Here is a 21325-nt window from a genome sequence, read left to right as displayed (position 1 = left end):
CCCGCACCCACGCAACACCCCCCCCCACCCCACCCCCTCGCCCCCTCCCACCCCGAGAGCCCCCTCCCCAACCGGCCGCCCCGTCCCCGAGGCGGGGGAAGGATGGGAGGGGGACGGACACAACCGCGGCGGCCCCGCGGACCGGCCCCCGGGGCTCCGCCGTGGGCTTTGGTGCAATATGGGGACCCGGCCCCGGCGGCGGGTCCCCGCGCCCCGTGGGGACAAAGTGCTTTTTGGGGAGGATTTCCCCTTTTCCTTAAATTATTATTATTATTATTATTATTATTATTATTATTATTATTATTATTATTATTATTATTATTATTATTCCCCGAGGGGGAAGGCGGCCCCAACCCCCCCGACCAGCCACGGCAGCGCCCGGCGGAGCCCCCCCCCGGAGCCCGTCCCGTCCCGCTGTGTCGAGCCGCCTCGTTTCCTTTTTAATTCGTTTCCATTTCATTTATAATTCTCTTTTTTTTCCTCCACCCCCCCTCCATCCCCTCCACCCTCATTTTTGGGCCTTTTCTCCCCTCCGCCGCTGTGACCTCCCAACCCACTTACCCACCCCCCCCCAACCCCTACACACACCCCCACCCCACCACCACCACCCCCCCCCCGGCATTGGACACCCGCTGCCCCGGCCCGTGGGAGCGAGAGGAACCCGCGCTGCGGCGCGGAGCGAAACTTTCCGAAGCAATAAAGAGGCGAAGGGAGGAACCCACATTTCTATCTATGCAAGCAGGCCCGGCCCGGCGGACGCTCAGAGATGCACTTTGCTTTGGGGGGGGCCCCGGCCCCGCTCCCGGCCCCGGGAGCTCCTCTGGCAGCGCGTGTGTCAGGACGTTTTTTACCTGTTTTAAAAACTTGAAACGGAAAAAAATTTAAAAAACAAAAAAATTCAAAAAAAAAAAAGAGGAAAAAAAAAAACCCACAAAAAGGGGAAAAAAAAAAAAATTATTACTAAGAATAAACCCCGCGGAGCCGCCCCGGTTTTCTCGAGCTGGCGGAACCGGGGCCGGGCAGCCCGCAGCTATGCAAGCGGGGCTCCGGGGGAGGTGGCGGGGCTGCGCCCCCCCCCAATCCCCCGCGGCGCCCGGGTCCGGCCCGAGTGTCTTCGCCCCGGTTTGCCGCATTCCTTCGGTCGGGAGACGCCGTGAAGCCGAAATTAAGCGCTTTTATTTTTTCTTTTAATTGTTTTCCCCTCTTTATTTCTGTTTTTTATCTATTTTTTCTTTTTTTTCCTTCTTTTTTTATCTCTTTTTTTCTTTTTTCCTTTTCCTGGAACCTGCCCGCACCACCTTCGAGAAACCAGCATTTTTAGAGACCAGGGAGGAGGAGGAGGATTTCTGAGAAATGTTTTCGAAACGAAAAAAACAAAACAAACAAACAAACAAAAAAAAGTTTTGCAAAAAAAAAAAAAAGACAAAACCCGGAAAAAAAACAACAAAAAAAAAACAAAAAGAAAAAAAAAAGAAAAAGAAAAAGAAAAACAAACCCACAAACGTTGTAGCAAAGGGGACCCGCCTGTCCGACACCAGAAGTGCTTTCGTGTTTCTGTTCCGTTTCATTTCGATTAATAAATATTTATGGCCAACGATATGCAAGAGACACCCCCCGCCCCCCCCCTCCCCCCCGCCCCCGCGCCGGGAGCCGCTCCCCGCTCCCCCGGTTCCCCGGTCCCCGCCGCCGCGGACACTTCTTGGCGGCGGCGGAGCGCGTGGGGCGCGGGGCCGGGGGGCCCGGCGATACTGCATGCATCGGCGCCCCCCCGCCCCCTCCCCTTTTCTCTCCCCCCCCCTCCATCCTCCGGGGCCTCCCCCCCGGCCCCGCTGGACGTTCGCAGCCCGGGCCCCGCCGGGGCGGCCCCGCCAGGACTCGTCGGCCGTGACGAGCCGCCGCCGGTGCGATTCGCGGCGAACCTGTAATTACCGAGCGTCCTTCGACGGCGATTAATAAATATTCAATGTTGACTCCGCCGCCTTCGCCGCTTTCCTTCCGCCCCGGGGCACCGGGGGGGGGGGCACCGGCCCGACCCTCTCCCCGCGCCCTCCGCCGCTGTCGGGACCAGCCCCGGTACTTCTCGGCGGTGCCGGTGCCTCCGCCGCTCCCGCCGCCCGAGTGAGAGGCCCGCGGTGGGGCGGCGCTGATATAACGCGGCTCTGCCCCACGGGTGTCCCCCCCGGGACCGGGGAGGCGTTGGTCCCCCCCCCTCACCAATAAAGGCACCGGGATCCGGAGCGGCGGCACGGCTCGGTCCCGATCCCGCCGTCACGGGCGAAGCGCGGCTGTGCCATCGCTCCGTTCCCCTGGGAACATGGTGCCCAGAGCCTGGCGCCGGGCCCCGGTGCCGGTGGCCTCGGTGAAGGCGGTCGGTCGCGGTGGTCGAGGCCGGGTTCGTCCGTAGCGGTCCCGGTACGCGGTTGGCTCCCGGCGCGGTGCCCGGTTCCCGGTGCCGGTGCCCGACGGAGCCCCGGGAGCCCCGTCGCGGCGGCCGGTCCCGGTGCTGGTGCTCGGTGCCCGTCGGAGCCCCGGCGCGGTGCCGGTGCCTGGTGCGGAGCTGTCCGCCGCCGCGGTGCTGAACGGCCGTCGATCTATTTACCGTTCGCAGCACCGGGACTCGTTACCGCCCGACGGCCCCGGACTCCGGGCAGGGACGGGGACCGGGATCGGGGCCGCGCGGGGCCGCTGCCCACGGACACGGGGATCGCGGGAGGCGGCGTGAGCCGGGGCAGCCCCCGGGCTGCGGGGATGGAACCCCGGGGTTCCTCCCAGGACAGGCTGGGGGAAGCTGCGCCCCGCAGCCCGCGGGTTCCGGGGGAAATCTGGGCAGATTTGGGGTCGGGCCGGGACGCGCCCCCAGCCTGGCCGGGACCGGAACCGGCGCCAACGGGGATGGAAACGGGGAACGGCTCCAGCGCGGCCCCGACGTGCCGAACCCAGCCCGGGAAAGGGGACGGCGGGGAAGCGGTACCGGCAGGACAACGGGACCTCCCCGGGCCACCGATCCGCTGCGACCCCCCAGCACCCCCGACCGGGCCGGGCCCCGGCACTCGCCGTGGGGCGAAGCTTCTTCCGACGGCTCCGGCCTGAGCATCCACCGGGAAGGGCCTCGTTTCTCTGGGGGAAAAAAAAAAACCGGGATAAGGGCGATCCCGGCCGGGAGTGCCGAGGGCCCGGCGGGGAACGATGAGCGGCCCTTCGGCCGTCACCCGCAACCGGCGGCACCGGGGCCGCGGCCCGGAGACGCCCCGGCGGAAGGGAGGGAGGTCGCGGGGGGCCGGGGACTGCGGGGGAGCCGCCGACATCTGCTGCCGGGAAGGGCCTGGGACCGGCTGTGCCGGGGTGATGCCGGTCCCGGTGGCGAGGCTGCCGTTAACGTTTAATTCCCGGGATTTTTGTTTCCCCGGCCCCGGCGAAGCGGGGGGGGATGAGGGGACCCCTCGTCTGCCCCGCAATGCGGCCCCGCACTCGATGCACGGGCCCCGGTGCAAGGCTCCAGCAGAAGGGTTTGGTGCGCGGCCCCGGTGCACGGCGTCGGTGCGAAGCCCCGGTCACGGGTACACGGCCGCAGCAGGACGCTCCGGTGCAAAGCTCCGGTGCGCGGCCCCGCGCAGAGCTCCGGTCCCTCATCACGGCTCCGGGGCGCAGCCCCCGCTGCCCAACCTGCCCGTATCGCCGTCCCCGGCCTCTGCGGGGAAGGGAGACGGGAGGTCGGGAGCCGCCGGGCTCTGCGAGGGTTTTGCGTGATCGTGGGGTCACAGTCACCTCGGGTGGGGAGGGGGGACACACACCGCTCCGGTGTGTCAGCGGGACCCCTCACGGCTCGGCCGGGGAGATGAGGGTGGGGGGGACCCGGGTGTCCTCAGCATCCCTATTTCAAGGCAGGATGAGATTAAGGGGGGAGGGGGGGGGAGCATGTTTCTTTCCCCCCCCTGCCCTCCGCCCTCCGGTGCCCCCGCTTCTCCCGGTGCTCCCAGCCCGGCCCCGGCGGAGGCCACGGGGCGAGCGCCAGCTCCGGGTCGCCGCTGCCACCGGCGAGTGCCAGCCGTGGAGGGCGGGTGGGGGGGGGGGGGGGGGGGAGAGGAGGAGTCATTGCTTCAGTTTAAATTTCATGGCATCTGTTCATTATTATACAGTGCGGATTTTTATATGGACAGCTAAATTAAAGACAGATTTCTGCCAAAATTGCAGATACCATAAAAAACCGGCGGCTCCCGGCGCGGGGCTCTCGCCGCTGCGGAGGCGGCTCCGCGGCCGCCGTGGGCCCGGCGGGGGGGGGTCCCGCTTTGGTGGGGGGGGAGCCAGAGGCTGCGTGGGGGTCGAGGATGGGGGTCCTGCAATGGGTTGCCCCTGGTTTTGTGTGATGGGGGCACCGGGACGCTTCCCGGGGCCGGGGTGGGGTGTGCGGGGGCTGTTGGGGGGGGTTGCGGGGGGGTGGTGGCTGCGGTCCCCGGAGCCGCGGCCGGGGCGGGTCGGGCTGGCAACGGTCCCCGCCGCACCGGGGGCTGCCGAGCCGCCCCCCTCCCCCGCCCGGCCTGCCAGGCTCCATCGCAGAGGAGTTAAAACAAGGACATCTGTGCCTGGAATCGCTGCGAAGCTCCAAACCTGCCAACGCCTGCTGGCACCGGCCGCCAGCAAATGCTGGTACTCCGGAATGCGGCACCGCCTGCAGCCCAGCCCCGGGCCCCCGGCACTGCCCCCCCCCCACCCACCCCCACCTCCCCGCCCCGCCGCAGGGTCCGGCCCGGTTCGGCCCCGGGGGCTGCGGGGCCAGGGGATGCTCGGCCCGGCTGGGCAGGGGGGGCGGCTGCTCAAGCCTCGGGCACACGTGTGTGCGTGGGGGGTGTGGGGAGTGGGGGGGGTGAGGGGGGTGTGCCCCGCCTCCCCCCCCCCAGGCAGTGTCCCGACCTGCAACTGTCCCCATCATGTCCCTGCCAGTGGCAGTTCGGTGGGGTGACCCCCTCAGCCCTCCCTGGGGTCGTGTGTGTGCCCCCCCTCCCCATTGACATCCTGCCCCCCCCCATCACCATGGGGCTAAACCCCAACCCCTGTCCGGGTGTGGGGTGGGAAGTGGCAGTGGGAGGTGCCATGGGGGTGAGGAGATGTCCCTGTGTGCTGGTGGGACACAGCCAGTGCTGGGGTGACTGCATGGCTGGGCTGGGAGGGTGGAGAGCAAGGGGTGTGGGGGGGCTGACAGGGAGCAGGTGGTTCCCAAAGGAAGGGGTCACCCAGGGCTGGGGTCACCCAGACAGTCAGGGCTCTGCTGAGCAGCCTGGAGGGGCCAGGCTGGGGTCTGCAGCATCAAGGACTGCCGAAAGAGGGGAACCTCTACCTCAGCCCACCCCCCGCCCCCCAGGCCCCAGGGGGAGAAAAGGGACAAAATCCAAGTGGGAACAGTGGGGGAGGATGGATCCAGCAGACGCGGGGCCAGCCCTGGCCAGGAACACCAGAGAGCAGGTGGTACCCACCTGAGCACCACACAGCAGCCAGGCCCCTTTCCCTTCCCTTCCCTTCCCTTCCCTTCCCTTCCCTTCCCTTCCCTTCCCTTCCCTTCCCTTCCCTTCCCTTCCCTTCCCTTCCCTTCCCTTCCCTTCCCTTCCCTTCCCTTCCCTTCCCTTCCCTTCCCTTCCCTTCCCTTCCCTTCCCTTCCCTTCCCTTCCCTTCCCTTCCCTTCCCTTCCCTTCCCTTCCCTTCCCTTCCCTTCCCTTCCCTTCCCTTCCCTTCCCTTCCCTTCCCTTCCCTTCCCTTCCCTTCCCTTCCCCTCCCCTCTTCACCCTGGGCTACAGCCCCATCTCCATAGTCCCCAGTGAGGTGGTACCACCCTGTCCATCCCCACTCAGGGGGGGTCTCCCAAGCCCGGGCCCCGGCTGGGCTCCCTGCCCCCCCTCTCTGTGGCAGGCAGCAGCTCATTTCATATGGGAAATGTCCATTTTGTTGCTACTTAAAAGCTGATTTACGGCGGCTGCATCCCAGCCCTGCCTTGGCCTGTGTTCATCCCATAATCTGCCCATTTCTCTTGGCAGCTCCAGCTCGCTCGGGCTCACTGGAGGTCTGTGCCCGGCAGCAGGAGCACCCGGCCCCTTCCTGCAGCCCCCCAGCCCCGGCCCTGCTCCCCTGGTCTTGGTGCTGCTGCTGGCAGCTGGACCCCAGCCGCTTCCAGTGGATCCCAGCAGCCCTGAGATTGGCAGCGCTGGGTGATGCCTCTGGGATGGAGGGGACCCAATAGCCCCAAAACGGGTTGTGGGGCTGGAGGGGACGTGGGTCATGGATGGGGACAGTGTGTGGGTGGCTTCTCATCGCCCCAGCATGGCTGGGATCCCCGCTCCATCCATCCCCCTCTGCCTTGGATGTGGCCAATGGGATCCATCCCTCCATCCATCCCTCCATCCCTCCATCCATCCATCCATCCATCCATCCATCCATCCATCCATCCATCCATCCATCCATCCCTCCCTCCCTCCCTCCCTCCCTCCATCCCTCCACCCAGCAGGACAGCCAGGCAGCCCTGGCACCGAGCAGGGTCCCAGCACCCCTGGCCCCCTCCCCCCAATAGAATTTGACCCACCTAGAAATATTTTTGCTAAATGTAATTGAAAACTGCCCCTTCAGACCCAGCATCCGCCCGGCAGCTCGTTAGCAGAGTAATTAAAGCCTTTCCCAAGTTCGGATCGGCCGGATTGTGCCATAATCCCGGCAAAGCAAACAAGTCCAGAGCAAAACTAATTACATTTCGAGCAGCTGTGATAATAATCCTAATTCCAGCCCATTTGGTGCCTAAAATCCGGTGATCCGGCAGGAAAAGCCGGAGGGGGCGGCTGTGACATATCTCTGCCCTCCAGTGTGCCCCTTGCCGGCAGCAGCGCTGGGGTGTTGGGGTGAGGAGGGGTTACCTTAAAGCTTGGGGAGTCCCTGGGGGTCCCTCAGGGCTGGGTTCCCCTGGAGGGGGGGGTCCCCATACCTCTCAAAGCCGCCCTCCCCATCACCCTGCGTGACTCGGTCACCCCTCGCCTGGCACTGTTGGGTTGGGGTGGGGGGGGAGGTTGGTGACTCTGCATCGATTCTCTGGGTGGTGGCACGGTGCCCAGGCCCACCCCCAACTCCTCACCCCCCTCCCCAACAGCCTCCCTGGGGACGGGGGGGATCGGGCGGCCGCAGCTGGCGCGCGCAGCCGTAATGGCCACGGCTGGGCTGGCACACCGGCCCCACGCCTGCGGGCACACGGGCAGGAGCAGCTTGTGCACCGTTTGTCCTTGACTAGTCCCCGTGCGGCCGCCCCTACTTGGCACTGCCCACCCTGGGCACAAAGCCCCCCCCCTCCCCTTCCTCCTTTCCTCCCTCATCCCTCCTCCCCATGGCAGCCGAGACCTCCCAGCTCATCACACGTGTGGCACCTTCACCGACACCAAGGCTCCGTGTTGCTGGCTGGGCACAACACCCCATCGCTTTGCTCTGGGAGGAAACAAACCCTCTGTGGGCAGCGGGCACGGCGTTGGCATCACCACCACCACCCATCACCCACGGAGCCGGGTGGGATGCAGGGGATGGTTATTTACACCCCGGTGGGTACCTCAAGGGTGGGGTGTGGGGGGGACACACACACGTTCGTGACGCTGCCAGGCTGGAACTTGCCATTTTTTTTATTAAAGTTGCCAAAAAAGCCCAGCGTTGGCTTAATGGCTCCTTCCTCCCGCCGGCGCCGGGGGAAGGCAAATGATGCCATCCGTCTTGTATCGGTTCGGAATCACATCTGACACCCAATCGATCATACTGTGGGACATTAACTCCTTTGGATGGGGGCCCGAGCGGCTCTCGCAGGCTCCGCGCTCCCGCGCTGGGCTCAGTTAACTGCTTTACTGCTGGTATTTTGGCACCGGGCTCCGCGGGCTGGTTCCTCTCCGGTTGGTGCCGCTGAATTATTTGCCTTTCTCTGGATACAGCTGGCACCGTGCGCCGCAGCATCAGCAGCATCCGCCCCCTCCCCACACACACATCACATCCCACCCCCCCCCCCCAGCCCCCCCCCCCGCCTCTTCGCGTGCCGCCGCCGGCGCCCTTCACCCGACCTTCGCCCCTTCCTCCCGGTGCTGTGGGGTGCAGCCCCCCCCCCCCCCCCCCTTACCCCTCCTTCATGGGTGTCCCGCATTTTGGGCATTGCTAGGGGAATTATTTTCCCGGGGAGGGGCGGTGTGAGTGCCCAGGGATGCCCGTGGGGTCAAAGGGGAGGTCCTGGGGGATGGGGATGGTGGTGGCTTTGCTCCCTGGTCCTGCAGCGGGGCCGTGCCTCAGTTTCCCCATTGCTCCAGGGACCAGGGCTCAGCTTTCACCCACCTGCTCGGGACAGGCAGGTCCCCAGGGTGGGTGGAGAGGCCGGTGGCACCTCAAAGCCGTACCCAAAGGTGGCCCCATCCCCTCCGCGTGTCCCCCCCACCCCGCCCAGCGGAGCTGGAGACCCTCCCTGCGGCGACCCGGGGGATTGATGGTGCCAGGGGCAGCCTGGGCTGGGCTGTGCCCTCCCAGCCGGGGGCAGCTGGGGGCGCTGGGGGCACCGCCGGCTCGGCAGGGCCCGATCTGCCCCCCCCCCCGGTCACAGAGGGGGCCCAGGCGGCAGCGGGGAAGGACCCGTGAGACCCCCGGGGCGGCCCCGGGGGCAGCAGCGGCCCCAGCGCGGGCAGGAGGGTGATATACCCACGGGGGGCGGGGCCAGGGGCGGGGCCGGCTGCCATTGGTCAGCAGCGCAAACCCTGATAGGGGATTGGCTGGAGGGTCGAGTCCTGCGTGGGGATTGGCTGAGCTCTGTGCCCCGCCCTGGGACCGGCGGCGGCCCGAGGGGGCGGTGTGGGGTGCAGGGGTGTCCCCGTGTCCCCCAGAGGGGCCCCGGTCTGTGCCCCCGGCCTGTGCCCCCGGCGCAGAGGACACAGGGACAGTCGTGTGTCCCCTGGTCCCTTCTGACGGCTCCTGGCCGAGGGCAGCTGCCCGTCCGTCAGTCCGTCCGTCCGTGTGTCCACCCGCCTGCCTGTCTGTCTGTACAGCCACCTCCTGCCACCCAGCCACCTTCTGCCTGTCACCCGCCTGCCCGTGTCCCCCTCCCTCTGTCTGTCCTGACACCCACCCACCCACACGTCCATCTGTCCATCCATCCATCCATCCCTCCATCCCTCCATCCATCCATCCATCCCTCCATCCATCCATCCATCCATCCATCCATCCGTCCGTCCATCCATCCATCCATCCATCCATCCATCCATCCATCCATCCATCCCTCCCTCCCTCCCTCCATCCATCCCTCCCTCCATCCATCCATCCATCCATCCATCCATCCATCCATCCATCCATCCATCCATCCATCCGTCCATCCATCCCTCCCTCCCTCCCTCCCTCCCTCCCTCCCTCCCCCCAGACACTGTCTTTCCCCCCCCCAGTCCCCCCAGTGAGAGGCCAAGCCCCTTGGTGCAGCCCAGACCCCTCCCACCCACCCCAGGGACCCAGGAAACCCCGCAGGTGACACCCCAGTTTTGGGATCTAGAACCCCAGTTGGGTGACCTGGAACCCGCTGGGTGACCTGGAACCCTTGTGTGCACGCTCACACGGGGTGTGCACACGTGTGTGTGTGAGTGTGTGTGTGAGTGTGTGTGAGTGTGTGTGTGAGTGTGTGTGAGTGTGTGTGTGAGTGTGTGTGAGTGTACGCTGGGTGCTCACACAGGGCTGTGTCCCCCCCCACTGGGGGTGGGGCCAATCTGGGTGTGGCACCGTGGGGGGAGTCGGAGTTGGGGGGGGGCAGTCGGGTCTCCAGGGTGGGCTGGATCTGCTCGATACCCACATCACCTCCTTCATCCCATCATCAACCCTCATCCCCTCCATCACCTTCATCCCCATCATCCCCATCATCACCTTCATCCCCATCACACCCTTCATCCCCATCACCCCCATCATACCTATCATCCACATCACCCCCTTCACCCTCTTCATCCTCATCCCCATCATCACCTTCACCCCATCACCCCCACCACCCCTATTGTCTTTATCACCCTCTACACCCCCATCACCCCCACCACCCCGTTCATCCCCATCCTCCCCATCACCCCCTTCATCCCCCTCACCCCTTTCATCCCATCACCAACCTTCACCCCATCACCTGCTTTATCCTTATCCTCCCCATCACCCCCTTCATCCTCATCCTCCCCCTCACCCCTTCATCCCATCATCCCCTCCATCCTCATCCTCCCCATCACCTCCTTCACCCCATCACCATCACCCCCCCACACCCCTTTCATCCCATTTCCAACCTTCACCCCATCATCCCCTTCATCCCCATCCTCCCCATCACCCCCTTCATCCCCACCACCCCTTTCACCCCATCACCAACCTTCACCCCATCACCTGCTTTATCCTTACCCTCCCCATCACCCCCTTCATCCTCATCCTCCCCATCACCCCTTTCATCCCATCACCCCCTTCACCCCCATCACAATCACCCCCCCACCCCTTTCACCCCATCACCAACCTTCACCCCATCACCTGCTTTATCCTTATCCTCCCCATCACCCCCTTCATCCTCATCCTCCCCATCACCTCTTCACCCCATCATCCCCTTCACCCTCATCCTCCCCATCACCCCTTTCATCCCACCACCCCCTTCACCCTCCCCCTCCCCAATCCCCCCTTTCACCCCACCACCTCCATCACCCCCACCACCCTTCCCTGCTCTTTCCCCCCCCACCCCCCAATCCTCCCCCACCCTCCCCCTCCCTCCTCTCCACACACACACAGGGAAGGCCGGGATGTGTGTGTGTGTGTGTGTGTGGGGTGGGTGCCCGATGAAGACGCAGACCCCGAGCGTATGTCAGGAATCAGTGCCTGTCTCAGGCTCCTAATCTGTTTTTCTAAGCCGCCCACGAGCGGAGCGGGAGCCGAATTAGGCCGACAGCTGCTACGGGGTCTTCTCCCCCTCCGCGCCCGCGCCGCGACGCCTGCCGCAGATGCCGGGTACCCGCCGCTCCCGGCCTCGGCATCTGCGACAGGCGGCGCCGCCTGTGTCACCCGCCTCACACCTCCCAGCACGCGGCCAGCAGCACACGAGGACCTCACCATAGAGAAGCTGGGGGGGGGGGGGGGGGGGGCACCACACAGCACCCACAGCGCACACGCGTGTGCATCCTCCTCCTCCTCCTCTTCCTCCTCCTCCTCCTTGCACTAGCTTGGGCTCCTCTCTCTCTCTCTCTATTTTTTTTTGGAGAGCAGTAGAATGCAATATGCAAATGAGATGGTTATTACCGCAATGTTCGTCAAGCTGAGCTGAGAAGACATTAATAGCCTGATGAATATGCATGCGAATTTGTTAATTAAGTTAATTATTCTGCTGAAAATGCATTCGTCTTTCCAAGGACATTTTTCCCAATGATTTTTTTTCTTCACATGCTCCAGTCATTAGTCATGCTGTATTTTAGAGGGGAAATGAGTTTGCTTAAGTTGAGGGGGGGGGGGTGTTTAAAAAAAGAGAGGGGAAAAGAGGAAAGAAAGAAGGAAAAAAGGGAAAGAAGAAAAGAAAGGGAATGGGAAACTGGGCGGGGAGAAAAAAGGAAAAGGAGGGGAAAAAAAACCCTAAACCCCCCCCAAAACACAAGGCAGGGCTGGGCTGGCAAATCCAGAGGGAAACTTTAGGGAAGAGCTGGGGCTGCAGGTGGGTGCTGCCCCCCCCTTTACTTCTCTCTGATGACAAACTTTTTTTCTCTCTCTTTTTCTTTTCTTTTTCTTTTCTTTTCTCTCTTTTTCTTTCTTTTTTTTTTTTTTCTCCTCCCGGTGCCAAATTTCCAACACATTAATTAATTGTTGTAGCCAATTAACTGTAGTTGTGCAAATGAGTTTAGCACTAATTACCATGCAGTGCCTGTAATCACATAAAAAACTTGCTGAGAGGTGGAGGGAGAGGGGGGAGAGGGGGGGGGCTCTGGTGGGGTGGGGGGGACACGGGCAGGATCCGGCCACCCGGCACATGGGGTGCCCATGGTGCTGCCAAAGGCACCGGCTGACCGTGGTGGAGTGGGGGGCTTGGGTGGGGGGCAGTGGGTAGGGACACAGCCCACCCTCACAGTGACACTGGTGTCGCCAGGAGGAGACACGGAGGGGCTGGTCATGGTGAGGGTGATGCTGGGGTGGATGGTCACAACGGGCTGGTTCCTCAGTGGTGCTGGCAGTGCTGGGTGCCATGATGTGCCATGCCAAGCCATCCTGTGCTGTGCCATGCTGTGCCATGGTGTGCTGTGCCATGCCAAGCCATCCTGTGCTGTGCCAAGCTGTGCCATGTTGTGCCATGGTGTGCCATGCTGTACCATGGTGTGATGTGCAATGCCAAGCCATCCCACACTGTGCCATGCTGTGCCGTGCCATGCTGTGCCATGCCAAGCTGTGCCATGCTGAGCCATCCCGTGCTGTGCCAAGCTGTGCCATGGTGTGCCATGCTGTGCCATGGTGTGCTGTGCAATGCCAAGCCATCCCACACTGTGCCACGCTGTGCCACGCTGTGCCACGCTGTGCCATGCCAAGCTGTGCTGTACCAAGCTGTGCCATGCCACGGCAGGAGAAAGGAAGGGGACACGTGGCCCCATGGGGAGTCCCCATCCCGCCTGGGTCCCCCCAGACAGAGCCCCCCAGCCCCCCAGTGCCTGGTGTCTGCCCCGGCTGTGGCCCCCTCTGCCCATCTAATCACACCCCGCCACAAAGTGGGGATGGCCATGTCCCCTCGGCCAGCACTGCGCCCCCAGACACCCCCCGGCTCAAGGCTGGCACCTCCTGGCGAGGGGCAGCCAGGGCAGGGGGCAGCCGGGGCTGGTCCCCTCCAGCAGCCAGGCAGCAGGCGGGCACCGGGCAGGGGCTGGCACCCTGCCCGGCCAGAGGATTAACCGTGCCATGGATACAGACTCCCTGGGGGCTGCTCTGCTGCCAGGCTGGGGCTCCTGTGGCACGGAATGGCATGGCACGGCATGGCACGATGCCGCTCAGCATGGCACAGCGTGGTAGGGTGCAGCACAGCACAACACAGCACGGTGCAGCATGGCATGCCATGGCATGGCTTGGCATGGCACGGTGTGGCATGGCACAGCATGGCAGGATGCAACATGGCATGGCATGGCACAGCACAGCACAGCATGGCACAGCCTGGCATGGCATGGCACGGCACAGCATGCTGCATCACAGCGTGGTGCAGCATGGTATAGCACAGAGTGGTGTGGCATGGCATGGCATGGCACAGTGGGTGCATCACCACACGGAGTGGTGCGGCCCATTATGGCACCGCATGGTGCAGCACAGCATGGCACAGGATGGCATGGTACGGTGAGACATGGCACAGGATGGCATGGCGTGGCACGGTGAGGCACGGTGAGACATGGTATGGCATGGTGAGGCACAGTGAGACATGGCACAGGATGGCACGGCACAGCATGGTGAGCCATGGCACAGGATGGCACGGTGTGGCACGGTGAGACATGGCACAGGATGGCATGGCGTGGTATGGTGAGGCACAGTGAGACATGGCATGGCATGGCATGGTGAAGCATAGTGAGACATGGCACAGGATGGCACGGCGTGGCATGGCACGGTGAGCCATGGCACAGGATGGTATGGTGAGCCATGGCACGGCATGGCACGGTGAGACATGGCACAGGATGGCACAGTGAGCCATGGCACAGGATGGCACAGGATGGCACGGTGAGGCATAGTGGGCCATGGCACAGGATGGCATGGCGTGGCACGGTGAGGCACGGTGAGCCATGGCACGGCATGGCACGGTGAGCCATGGCACAGGATGGCACGGTGAGCCATGGCACGGCATGGCACGGTGAGCCATGGCACAGGATGGCACAGTGAGCCATGGCACGGCTTGGCACGGTGCAGCGGGCGCATCACCGCAGGGCGCAGCACAGCCCGTTGTGACACCGCATCACACTTCGCAGCATCGCCCGGCCCTGTCCGGCCTCCCCCGGTGCCCAACACCCCCCGGTGCCCCCGGGCAGCCCCGTGTGTGTCCCCCCCGGCCCCGCCGCCCCCGCCCGGCAGGCAGAGGGTTAACGCGGGCCCCGCCGCGCTATAAATTTTGCATGGCGGGGGGGGGGATGGGGGGGGGAGCTGGGCGGGAGCCAGGGGCTGTCTCTAGGTAACAATAAACACCCGGGCAGGAGCAGCTGGTGCACCGACTCTCTCTGCATCACAATGCCGGAATCACGCTAATAAACCCGCCCGCGCCGCCGGGCCACGGGCCGGGACCGGCCACGCCGGGGGGGTCCGGCCACGCCGGGGGTCCGGCCGCGGGGCGCAGCATCCCTCCTCCGCCGCCGCCAAGGGAGAAGGGGCGGTGGTCCAGCCCCCTCCCCCTGGCAGCATCCCGGGCCCAAAGGGTCCCACCTCCCCCCGGGCCGGGGGCTGGTGACGCCCCGTGTCCGCCCCCCCCCTCGGGTGCTGTCCCCGTCGCACCGGGGCACCGCTGGCCCGACCACAGCCGGGAAGTGGAACGAGACCGGGAATGGGACCGGGACCCCCCCCCAGGGTCCCTCCCGTGCCCGGTGGGGCCGGGACTGACCCACCGCCGCCTCTCGGCCCTTCCCCCCGGAGCAGGGACCGATGCCGGGGGTTGTGCCCCCCACCCCAGCTCCCCTTGTAACGTGTCCCCGGCCTCTCCGGGCCGCCTTGGGGGGTGGTGGGGGGGCGCAGGGGGGGTGCTGTCCCCGCAGGCTGCGGTCCGCATTCCAGCGCAGGAGGCAGCTGTGCCGCAACCCCGGCGCGGCCCCCCCAGCGCCACTAAATATTAATGCCTGCCCTACATTGCGCCGCGGCACCTGCCACGGGCGAACCCCCCCCCACCGCCTCCAGAGCAGACCCCCCCCTCTTCGACCCTTCGCAGGGCTGGGCAGCTGCCCCCGCCCCTCCCCACCGCACGGCCCGGCCCCCCCCGGAGCTTCGCCAGAAGGTGTGGGAGGGATGCGCCTGAACCAGCTGTGCCCCCCTCCCTGCCTCCGACCTCCCCCCCCCCACCCCGGCACCTCCCCGGGCTGGGCGGGAGGAACAAAGCGGGGGGGGGGGGGGCACGGCGGGGGGCACCGAGAGCCCTCGTGGGGAGGGAGCCCATGGGGGGGCTGAGGGGCTGCTGACACGGGACAGCGCTGGGAGCTGCCCTGGCTGTGCCCGGGTCTCCCAAACCCCCACCCCACACGCAGACTGGGAGCAGAGTGGGCTCTGCCCGCTGGCACCCTGCCCCCAGCACCACCCTCCCCCCCTCAGCCCCCTCCCCACTACTGCCAGCCGCAGCTGAGGACGTGCCGCTCATCACACATGTGCCAGGAGGCACCGGGCGGGCGGGGGGGGGACTGTGGGGTGAGTGGGGGGGTGGGTAGGGAGGGGGGGTGTGGCTGCAGCCCCATCGCCCAGTCTTGAGCCGCAGCCAAAAAGTGCAGAGCCGAGAAGTAGGGGGTGATTGATGGGAGCGATTGGCGGGTAAGCGCACCCCGCGGCCCAATCCTCCCACCGTCCCCAATTCCTCCCCTGCCCCTATTCAGAGATCATGTTGTCTCATGGTGGTCCCAGAGGCACCATTAATTAAAAATACATCCAATTAAATGGCAGGTGAAAGCGTGGAGGCGCTAGGCCTGTGTGTGTGTGTGTGTGTGTGTGTCCTCCAAGCCCCCCCTGCCCAGCCTCTGTGTGTGTGTGTGTCTGTGTCCCCTCCAAGCCCCCCCTGCCCAGCCTGTGTGTGTGTGTGTGTCCCCTCCAAGCCCCCCCCTGCCCAGCCTGTGTGTGTGTGTGTGTGTGTGTGTGTGTGTGTGTCTGTGTCCCCTCCAAGCCCCCCCTGCCCAGCCTGTGTGTGTGTGTGTGTGTGTCCCCTCCAAGCCCCCCCCTGCCCAGCCTGTGTGTGTGTGTGTGTGTGTGTCTGTGTCCCCTCCAAGCCCCCCTGCCCAGCCTGTGTGTGTGTGTGTGTGTGTGTGTCCCCTCCAAGCCCCCCCTGCCCAGCCTGTGTGTGTGTGTGTGTGTCTGTGTGTCCCCTCCAAGCCCCCCCTGCCCAGCCTGTGTGTGTGTGTGTGTCCCCTCCAAGCCCCCCCTGCCCAGCCCTGGCTCAGCTGTGGCCGTGGCGCTGGGGAGGGGGATGCTCTGGGTCGGGGTGCAGTGCCAGGGCCCCCACTGTGGCTGAGCGCCCTGTCCCCATCCAGGCACCTGCTGCGGTCCCCGGGGTGCAGTGGGGTGGGGGTCACCCTGCCTGTGGCCCCCCCCCACCTGGGTATGATGGCCAGGTGTGGGTTCAGGGGGGGGAATGTCCCCCAAAAATGCTCAGCCCTGGCTTGGTGGAGGGTCACGGGGGCGCTGGCACAGGGATGCAGGGACACGGGTTGGAGCATCCCTGGGCGGTGGCACCGGGGGATACGCGGGGGGCTGGGGAACCCCCCGGGCTGCAGTGGCTTTGCTTTCCCGCTAATTGGAGCTGTTAATCTCGGGCGCCTTTCCGCTCGGGGTGCTGGCAGGAGGCACCAGCTGTGCCGCGCCGCCCGCGCCGCCTTTTTAATCAAGCTGCCGGCGTGGCAGGGCGGGGGGCGCGGGGGCTCAGGGGCACGGCGCCGTGTGACACAGGGACCGCATCACCCCTGAGGAGCGGGGATGGGGCAGGACCCCCCCCAACCCACCTGTGCTTGGCAAACCCCATCCCTCCCCCATCCATCCCTCCATCCTTCCCTCCCTCCCTCCACCCTTCCATCCCTCCATCCATCCCTCCCTCCCTCCCTCCATCCATCCCTCCATCCATCCCTCCCTCCATCCCTCCATCCATCCATGCCCCCGTCCATCCCTCCATCCATCCCTCCCTCCCTCCCTCCATCCATCCCTCCATCCATCCATCCCCCTATCCATCCCTCCCCCCATCCATCCCTCCACCCCTCCATCCCTCCATCCATCCCTCCCTCCATCCCTCCATCCCTCCATCCCTCCATCCCTCCATCCATCCATGCCCCCGTCCATCCCTCCATCCTTCCATCCCTCCATCCTTCCATCCCTCCCTCCATCCATCCATCCATCCATCCATCCCTCCATCCATCCATCCATCCCTCCCTCCATCCATCCCTCCACCCATCCCTCCCTCCATCCACCCATCCCACCCCTCCAGGGTGGGGGGCACAGCCTGGTGATGCCACCCAAAATGCCACCGCTGCCATCAAAACACATTCCCACAGGGTGGGAAGCACTGGGGGGGTCCAGCACCCATCCTTCACCCCCCCTCCAACCCCCCTCTTTCCATCCCCAGCACATCACAACCTCCAAAACCTCAGTGGTTTTACCCCCACCCCCCTCCACCCCCATTTCCTTCTCAATCCCTTTATTCCCTCCCCCCCCCCAAAAATACCCCCCCACCTCTGCCAAACACCAAGACAAGGTGCTGACGGGTGGGTGTGGGGGGTGTGTGGGCTGGGGGCGGGTGTTATTTTGGGGCAGGAAACATCAAAATTGGGAGAAAACTCTTTTCATGCCGCCAGCCAGAGCAGCTGGAAGGACAAATATAGCTGAGGAGGAGGAGGATGGGGACACGGTGGGAGGTGGTGGCCGTGCTGAGAGCGACACCTGGTGACTGGCATCCACGGCCACGCATGAACACGCGTGTCCACGTTGCCTCCCCCCCCCCCCAGGTGTGCGCACACGCGTGGACACGCGTGTGCGCACACCTGGGGGGGGGGGGGAGGCAACGTGCACACCCCATGAGCTGGTTTCTTCAAGGTGATGCTGATACAGTGGGAAGGATCCTCCTCATCCTCTTCCTCACCGAGCCTTCATCACCATCCCACGTGTGCTGGCACGATGGGAGAAGCACCGTGGAAGGACAATGCCCCTCCGGAGTGGGTGGTGTCACCAACTCGGCACTGCAGGGGACCTCAGCACGCTGAGGATGAGTGTGAGCAAGGGAGGAAGGAGAGGGGTGCTGAAGCCCCGTGGCTCAGCCGCTGGAGATTTACAGCGCTGGCTCCATGGATGTTGGCACAACACACCCCTCACCACCTCCCTCCCTCCCTCCCCTCTCCCCCCCTGGCCATTTGGCACCGCAGCTGCTGCTGGGGATGTTGGATGGGAAAATAAATTAAATGGAATAAAACGTTCTGGTCACCTTGGGATGGGGTGGAGGGGGTGAGTGGGATGGTGGAGGGGTGAGTGGGATGCTGGAGGGGGTGAGTGGGATGGTGGAGAGGTGGGCAGGATGCTGGAGGGTCTGGGTGGGATGCTGGAGGAGTGGGCAGGATGCTGGAGGGGGTGAGCGGGATGTTGGGGGGTGAGTGGGATGCTGGAGGGGTGGATGGGATGCTGGAGGGGTGAGCAGGATGGTGGAGGGGTGAGTAGGATGCTGGAGGGGTGAATGAGATGTTGGAGGGGGCAAGTGGGATGCTAGAGGGGTGGATGGGATGTTGGAGGGGGCAAACAGGATGCTGGAGGGGGTGAGTGGGATGCTGGAGGGAGGGATCAGGATGTTGGAGGGTGAGTGGGATGGTGGAGGGGGCAAGTGGGATGCTGGAGGGGTGGATGGGATGTTGGAGGGAGCAAGCAGGATGCTGGAGGGTCTGGGAGGGATGCTGGAGGGAGGGATCGGGATGTTGGAGGGTGAGTGGGATGGTGGAGGGGGCAGGTGGGATGCTGGAGGGGTGGATGGGATGTTGGAGGGGTGGATGGGATGTTGGAGGGGCAGGCGGGATGCTGGAGGGGTGAGCAGGATGCTGGAGGGGGCAAGTGGGATGCTGGAGGGGACTGGCTGGATGGTGGAGAGGGAAAGTGGGATGCTGGACGGGGCGGGCAGGATGCCGGAGGGGACGGGCGGGATGCTGGCGGGAGGGAGCTGGATGCTGGGGGCGGGATGCCGGAGGGGACGGGCAGGATGCCGGAGGCCCAGGGCCAACCCCACCCCGCATTTTGTCTGGCCGAGGTGCAAAGGTGACGGGCGGCCGCCCGCGCCGAGTCCCCGGTACGATCCCTCCCGCCACGGCGATGCCGAGCGGAGCCCCCGGGCTGGGTACCCGGGCGGGTGCGCGGCTCCCAGCGGCCCCGCTCATCAATCGGGGGGGGGGGGGGGCGGCCCGGGGGGGCTGCGGGCCGGTCGCTCCCGCTGTCAGCGCCGGGTGCCGAGGCCGCCCCCGCCCCCCCCCTCTCCCCCCCCCCACCATCTGCACAGGGAGGTATTTTAAGAGGTGTCGGCGGGGAGATGCTAAACCAGGCGAGAGGAGAGGGAGGAAGCCGGGGCTGGAGCCGCAGGCGGCGGCTGGGCTGTGCCGAGGGGGAGGCACGGCACGGGGACCCCAGGCGTGGGGGGATTCCTGGGCTGAGACACCCCCCGGCACCCCCCCACCCATCATTCCTCACCCGCTGCCGGCAGCGGGGTCCTGCCCCCCTGGCTCAAAGCAGTGAGGGGGGGGAGCCCTGGGATGCTCCTGCACCCCCTCCCCAGTTCCCACCTGCACTTGAGGGAGGGAGGAATCCTCTGCCAGCCCCCCAGGAGCCAGGGCTGGAGCTGGGACCAGTGTGGAGAAAGACCTGGGGAGAGGGAGGGCTGCCCACACAGCCCCCCCACCCTGTACCCCCTGAGCAGGGTCTGTCTCCCCCCATCTCCTCTCCACCACCCCAGGGGCTGCCAGGGGAAGGTCAGAGCCAAACCCCAATCGCAGCTCTCCCCTCACTGCCCCCCACCACAGCATCTCCTCCCCCCTTCCCCCTCCCAATGTAACCCCAACCAGCCCCCACAGCCCCAGCATCCCCCACCCCAACACCCACAGGAGCAGCAGCACCGAGGGGCTAACGAGGGCTTGGCCCTGCTCTTAATTAGCCAAGTCCAATTGTGGGCTTAGGGACAGGGGTACGGGCAGGGGGCTGACGCTGCCAAGTCCCAACCACCCTCACTAGGGCTGAGCTCACCAGAGGAAAAGGGGGGGGAACCCCCAGTTAAGGGTTAATTAACTGGCAGAGGCTGTGGGGAGCACTGGGAGGACCCTGGGCAGGGAGCAGAGGCCACTACAGTAACAGGAAATATTTAATTTTCCAATCTCCACTTTCCATTTTTATAAACTGAAAAGAAAAAAAAAAAAAAACAACCAAAAAAATTGAATATATTACAAAATATCTGTACAGAGCCAAAGGTACAACGGAGAGAGGCGCACTCAGAGCCCACCAAAACAGGGGGGGGGGCAGGAAGGGTCTTACCAGGGGCTTCTCTGCTGGGCAACCAGCTATGGGGCTTTAGACATCAGGGTTAAACCCAAACCTGACCCACATGGAGGGAGAAAGGAGGAGCCAAGTGCCACCTAAGGACCTGTGTGGAACCTGCAGCACATTTTGGATCCTTTAACTGAGTACAGTGTGTCCCCACCCACCCTGTCCTGTCTCACCCCCAGTAATTCCTTTTGTCTTCTTTGTACAGAGACCTTTGAAATGAAAGAAAAAGGAAAAATAAAAGAGCTGCTGGGGGGGCTGGAGAAGATGCCAGACCCCCCCAGGAGCAGGGGCCACATCCTGGCCAAGCTGGTGCCTCCCAGATCCCCTCTCATGTTCCCTTTGCTCTCACAGAGGTTTGAAACCTTTTGCTGGGACCAGTTAAGAAAAGCCACTGGAGCTGGAGCAGCGGTTCCTGCCAGCACCACAGCTCTGCCCAAAGCTCCTGGGGTCAGGAGGGGAGATGCCCCCAGCCACCCGAGCCCCAGAGCAAGGGACAGGAGCTGGGGGGCCCCATCTGTCCTTCACTCAAGGTGGGACAGAGGGACAAACCCACCCCTCACTGTCACTGTCACCCCCCAGATTGTCCCCACAACACAGGCTGTCCAGGGGGACACGGCCACACTGGGATCTGCTGTTTTGCAAGAGCTGGGACAGGGCACCCAAAAGTAGGACCCCACAAGGGGGGGGGTGGCAGCAGGTGGGGGGCTGGCTCAAGGACCCCTCACTCCTTGGCAGGTGCTGCTGAGAGGGAACACCCAGGATCCAGCACTGGGCTTTTCCCTCCCAAAGGGGATGGGTGTGGGAAGGAAACCCAGGAGAACAGCAGCAGCTTCACCCCAGCCCAGAAGGGAACAGAAAAACCAGGGACCTTCCCCACCCCTGTCACCCCACCCTCGAGGGGTGAGCACTTCATTCCAGGGGCTCCAGGGCTTCCAGAGCCAGTTGGATTTGGGGGTTGCCCCTGTACATCAGCCAGGAACCAGCAATTAGGAAAATAACTACCCCCAACAAACCAAAACCAACGAATTCCTACTTGGAATCAGGGAGAAGGGGCTCAGCCCTCAGTGCTGACTCAGCACTATGAGGGGCACTCGCTGCTCCCCCTTCCCAG

The sequence above is a fragment of the Gallinula chloropus genome, assembly GCF_964237585.1.
Source record: "Gallinula chloropus genome assembly, chromosome: 26".
Taxonomy (NCBI): domain Eukaryota; kingdom Metazoa; phylum Chordata; class Aves; order Gruiformes; family Rallidae; genus Gallinula; species Gallinula chloropus.
Note: the sequence above shows the minus strand (reverse complement) of the source record.